Genomic DNA, 6,145 nt, shown 5'->3' on the forward strand with positions numbered 1-6,145 from the left:
GTCAAGCACAGTCCTGAGGCCGATTCCAGTTAGAATATTGTTTCCTATAAGGTTGCATTTTCTTCTACCCAGCTAACGAGCTACATGTAGGTCTATCTGCATATTCAACACACCGATCTTGATCACTTAAGTCGATTATTTATGCGTAAGCGGGCTTATAAACTTGCGGTTGCACTGTAAATTACTGCAGGATGTGATTTCATTTTGACAGAAACTGCCTCCACATCTATGTTGGTTAATTTAAGCACTAACTGCGACCAGCAGCCCCATACGCATAGTGTATGCATGGGGCTGCTGGTCGCAGTTAAGCACCAACACAGAAAATTATCTATGGGACTGTGGGAGTAAAAGAATATTTGCAGAGTGCGAGTGGATGGAGAACAGGCATCAAATAAATTCTTACCGAATTTGACGTGGAATTGTTAGTTCTTTGATGAAACCGGCCTCTTCAGCGAACAGATGCTTTTATGCAGTTCACCTTTCCACTTCCAGTCTCCAAATTTGGCATTCAATCTCCGATCTTTCGAGACGTGTCCTTCGCTTGCGTTGGCCACATCTAACGGTTACAATTCGAACAATGGCGGGCACTGCACGACTGCGCATACCGCGCGCTGGCGGTTAACGTACGAGCTCTGCTTTTGGCGCGCACGGCCAGGGGGATGGCATAGCGAAGGGGACTACTTAGTATTGGTATATGGCTATGGCAGGGGCTCGACACTACCTGTTATTTTTGGGTGGCCCGATCGGGCCACCCAAATCATTAATTTTTATTTTTTGGTGGCCCGAAAGTAAAATCTGGTGGCCCGAAAAAAAAAATCAAGAAAACATAAATACTAAATCGGTCCTACTGAACATAGAAAATGAAATGTTAAGTATTACTGAAGTGATACATTGTACATGTACCCATGTCTAAAATAAATGAAGAGAAAATTCAATCATCTTACCGTTATTCTGAGTTCTAAGATTTAGCAAATAGGCTTATAGATTATCATAAAGTTGATGCCTATTCAGGTGGTCAAAACTTACGTTTGAAACGATAGAGTGGGGAGCATTTGCAGACATTTGTGAACATCCGACATCTGTTTTGGCATTATAAAGAGCTGGAAGTTACCGTTATTCATTTCTGATTGTAAAAGCAATTATCCAACATTTACTAGTATTTTAACACCATACGGAGCCGAATGTTACTATTAATTGTTTTTTTTTTTCAAATGTAAAAGCAAAGAACTGACATTCATTTTAGCATCTTACGGAGCTCAATGTTATCCTTATTCATTTCTGAACGGAAAGCATACATCCCCGATTTATTTTAGCATCTAACTGAGCCGATTGATACCGTTAATCATTTCCAAATGTGAAAGCAATAATCTGTTATTCATTTTAGCATCGTACGGAGCAGAATATTACCGTTGTTCATTTTAAAATTAAAAAAGCAAACATCCAACATTTGTTTTATTATCGTACGGAGCCGAATGTTGTTGCTGTCCACTTCCGAAAGTGAAATGAATTATCTGACAATTTACATTGTACGGAGCCGAATTTTACTGTTTTTCATTTTTGAACGTCAAGGCAGACATCAGACTTTAAATATTTTACCATCAAACGCAGGTGAAAGTTACTGTTATTCATTTCGAAATGTAATAGCAAATATCCGACATTCATTTTAGCATCGTATGGAGCAGAATATTACTGCTATTCACTTCCGAACGCAAAAGCAATCATCTGACATTTATTTTAGCATCTTCCTTATATAGCCGAATGTTATTGCTATTTACTTTCGAAAGTAAAAGCAAACATCCGACATTTATTTAATCATCATTCGGGGTTGAATATCATTGTTATTCATTTCCGAACGTCAAAGGGCAAGGGATTATTCGACATTTATTTTAGCATCTTCCGCAGCTGATCTGTTATTGCTATTTACTTCAAACCTGAACGTGAACATCCGGTATTTTTTTACTATCACAGTGATCTATGGAGTTGAATATTATTGTTGTTCATTTCCGAACGTCAGAGCAAAATTAATATCCGACATCTATTTTAGCATCATCCGGAGCTGAATGTTGTTGCTATATACATTCGAACATAAAAGCAAACATGAGACATTATTCTTATCATTCACCTGAACGTGAACATCCGGTATTTATTTTCCTATCTATATGGAGTTGAATATCATGTTTATTCATTTCCGAACGTCAAAGGGATCATTCGACACTTACTTTAGCATCTTCTGGAGCTGAATGTTGTTGTTATTTACTTTCCAACGTAAAAGCAAACATCCGGCATTTATTTTCACATCGTACGGAGTTGAATATTATTAGTATTCATTTCCGAACGTCAAAGCTAAATTCCACATTTTTTCAGCATCTTCTGGAGCGGAATGTTATCCTTATTCAATTCCGAACGCAAAACCAAACATCCGACACTTCTTTTAGTATCATACGGAGCCGAATATTACCGTTATTCATTTCCAAAATAAAATGCAAACATCCGGCATTTATATTCTCATCGTACGGAGTTGAATGTTATTAGTATTCATTTCCGAACGTCAGAGCTATAACATTCCACATTTATTTCATCATCTTCTGGAGCCGAATGTTATCCTTATTCATTTCCGAACGCAAAATCAAACATCCAACACTTATTTTAGTATCATACGGAGCCGAATATTACCGTTATTCATTACCAAAATAAAAAGCAAACATCTGACATTCATTTTAGCTTCTTACGGAGCCGATTGTTACCGCTGTCCATCTACAAAAGTAAAGGCAATTATCCGACATTTTGGTGGCCCGACGCGCGTTTTTGGTGGCCCCGGGCCACCGTTAGTGTTGAGATCTGGCTATGGCATGTAACAATTCTCCATTTTGACACGTATTTTAGTTTTACTAAGGTTTGGTAAAAGATTTAGAGTGAAATATGTACATATACAGTAAACTTAACCCTTTTATATAACACGTCTAGATTAGGTTAAATGACGTGAAATAAAGCGTCTTTATCTGGTTGCGGGAATGCACTAGATCTGGTCAAAAAGCGACGTAAAACTGACGTCTTAATCCCGACATGAAAGCAGGAGAAAAACACTGGTCATTTATTGGTCAATAACTGACGTAAACGTCACAGCATATTCTAGTTGTGCAATTCATTCGTCGTTGAAAGTCGTCATAAAGACGTCGTAATTTTGTCGTAACACGACGTATGACCAGTTGACCAGTTTATGACCAATAAAAGACGTTTTTGCGACGAGTGTCTGCTATCACTAAACAGTATCAGGGATGGTGTATGTATGGTCGTCATTGTAGAACATGCAAATGTAATGGTGGTAAAATGGGGTATGTATGGTCGCTATATGGTGTATGTATGGTGGTTATATGGTGTATAAATGGTAGATATATGGTACTTTTGTGGTAGATGAGTGGTGGTATGGTGTATAGGTATCATGGCGGTCATGATGGTAGCTGTATGGTGCTTCTGGGGTAGTTTTATGTGTGGTGATTATATGGTAGAAGTATGGTAGTATTTGGTAGATGTATGATACTAGTATGATATATGTATGGTGCTTATATATGGTGTATGATGGTTATATGGTAGGCATATGGTGGTATGGTTGCACCATTTACCCACCATAGAAGTTATAGAACCACTATGCATACACCATAAACACCATACATAAATCATACTTCGTTCATAATATTATAATTACCATATATCTACCATAAACCAAAACAGCTAACACAAATGACGCATTAATCTGCCACAGATATCTACCACAGTCACCATACAATGTTCCATGTTAGCACCTGATATCTACCATATAACTACAATGCATCTATTACCATCATAGAACCAACACTATACTTAACAGCCATATTTTGTTCACATGGTTAATTACCTGTATGAAAACAAAAACCGAGTCATAAAAAATGTAACACAATAAAAAATATCTTAATATTTATGAGCTGCATAGAGAAGTATTAGATAACAGAAATGTCTGTATGTACCATATACAATCTATTCACCATATTCTACACCATACGGTATATTGTAGAACAAGCATCTACCATACAGATGTTCCATACGCGATCTACTCACCATAATATATACACCATATGTGATATCAACATAGAACAAGCACCTGTCATACAAATGTACCATATTTATTCTACTCACCATGATTAACACTATGTGGTATACCATAGAACAGGCATCTACCATACAGATGTACCATATTCATTCTATAATTCTACTCGCCATCATTTACACCATGTGGTATACCATAGAACAAGCATCTACCATACAGATGTACCATATATGCATTCTATGATACACTATAAATTTACACCATGTGGTATACCATAGAACAAGCATCTACGATATTCATTCTACTCACCATATATTTACACCATTTGGTATACCATAGAACGCATATCTACCATACAGATGTACCATATGCACTTTATTCACAATAAATTTGCACCATGTGGTATACCATAGAACATGCATCTACCATAGAGATGTACCATATGCAGTCTACTCACCCTGTATCTACACCATATGGTATACCATAGAACGCATATCTACCATACAGATGTACCATATGCACTTTATTCACCATAAATTTGCACCATGTGGTATACCATAGAACATGCATCTACCATAGAGATGTACCATATGCAGTCTACTCACCTTGTATCTACACCATATGGTATACCATAGAACGCATATCTACCATACAGATGTACCATATGCACTTCATTCACCATAAATTTGCACCATGTGGTATACCATAGAACATGCATCTACCATAGAGATGTACCATATGCAGTCTACTCACCTTGTATCTACACCATATGGTATACCATAGAACAAGCATGTACCATACAGATGTACCATATGCACTTTATTCACCATAAATTTGCACCATGTGGTATACCATAGAACATGCATCTACCATAGAGATGTACCATATGCAGTCTACTCACCTTGTATCTACACCATATGGTATACCATAGAACAAGCATGTACCATACAGATGTACCATATGCACTTTATTCACCATAAATTTGCACCATGTGGTATACCATAGAACATGCATCTACCATAGAGATGTACCATATGCAGTCTACTCACCATGTACCTACACCATATGGTATACCATAGACCAAGCATCTACCATACAGATGTACCATATATGCAATATTCCCACCATATATGGTATACCATACAGCAATCATCTACCATAGAGTTGTACCATAGATTTACCATACACCATAGAGCCATACCATACATGTACCATACAATTTTTTTTTGTAAGGGTGGTGGTGACATGGTTAGACTCCTTCCTAATGGTGACATCGAGGAAGTTGGTCTCTTCTTGGGAGAAATCAGAAGTGAATTTGATGGTTCTGTGGAAAGAATTGATGTGGTCAATGAAAGTATGGAGGCTTTCTTTCTCCCTGGTCCAGATGAAGAAAATGTCATCGATGTAGCGCCACCAGATCCATGGACGACAGGGGGCTGAATCTAACATCTGCTGCTCTAGCTTGGTCATGAAGAGACAGGCGAAGGAGGGAGCCATCCTGGTACCCATAGCTGTGCCAGATACCTGTAAGTAGTGCTTAATTGTCCATGAATGTGAAGTTGTTTTTCGTCAGTACATGTGACATGAGGGATTTGATGTCAGATATGGGGGGGGGGGGGGCGGGGGTTGGAATGGCCGCTGCAAGTCAAAGCCTCACAGGAGGCCAGAATACCTTCATCGTGGGGAATATTGGTGTAGAGAGAGGAGACGTCGAAAGTACCGATGATTGCTGTCTCGGGTATCTGGTCCTTGATGTCATCGAGTTTCCTGAGAAAGTCTGGTGTGTCATGAATGTAGGAGGGTGCGAGTGAGACAAGAGGTTTAATGTGGTGATCAACAAAGAGGGAGATGTTCTCTGTTGGGGAACCATTTCCAGAGAGGATGGGACGACCGGGATTGCCAGGTTTGTGGATCTTTTAAGTTCTCATTCTCACTTTTATGCTCATTATACTAATATAATGGTGACGTTGATTTATGGAGGCTATAGCATAAAACGCGTCTGGATCCAAGAAACTGTTGCTCCTTTCGAAGTAGAGGGCGACAAAGAATTCACCGGTCGGACCT

This window comes from Diadema antillarum, unplaced genomic scaffold, assembly GCF_040938485.1.
Source record: "Diadema antillarum isolate AM-2024a unplaced genomic scaffold, OU_Dant_1.0 seq00001870_RagTag, whole genome shotgun sequence".
In the NCBI taxonomy this organism is placed as follows: Eukaryota; Metazoa; Echinodermata; class Echinoidea; order Diadematoida; family Diadematidae; genus Diadema; species Diadema antillarum.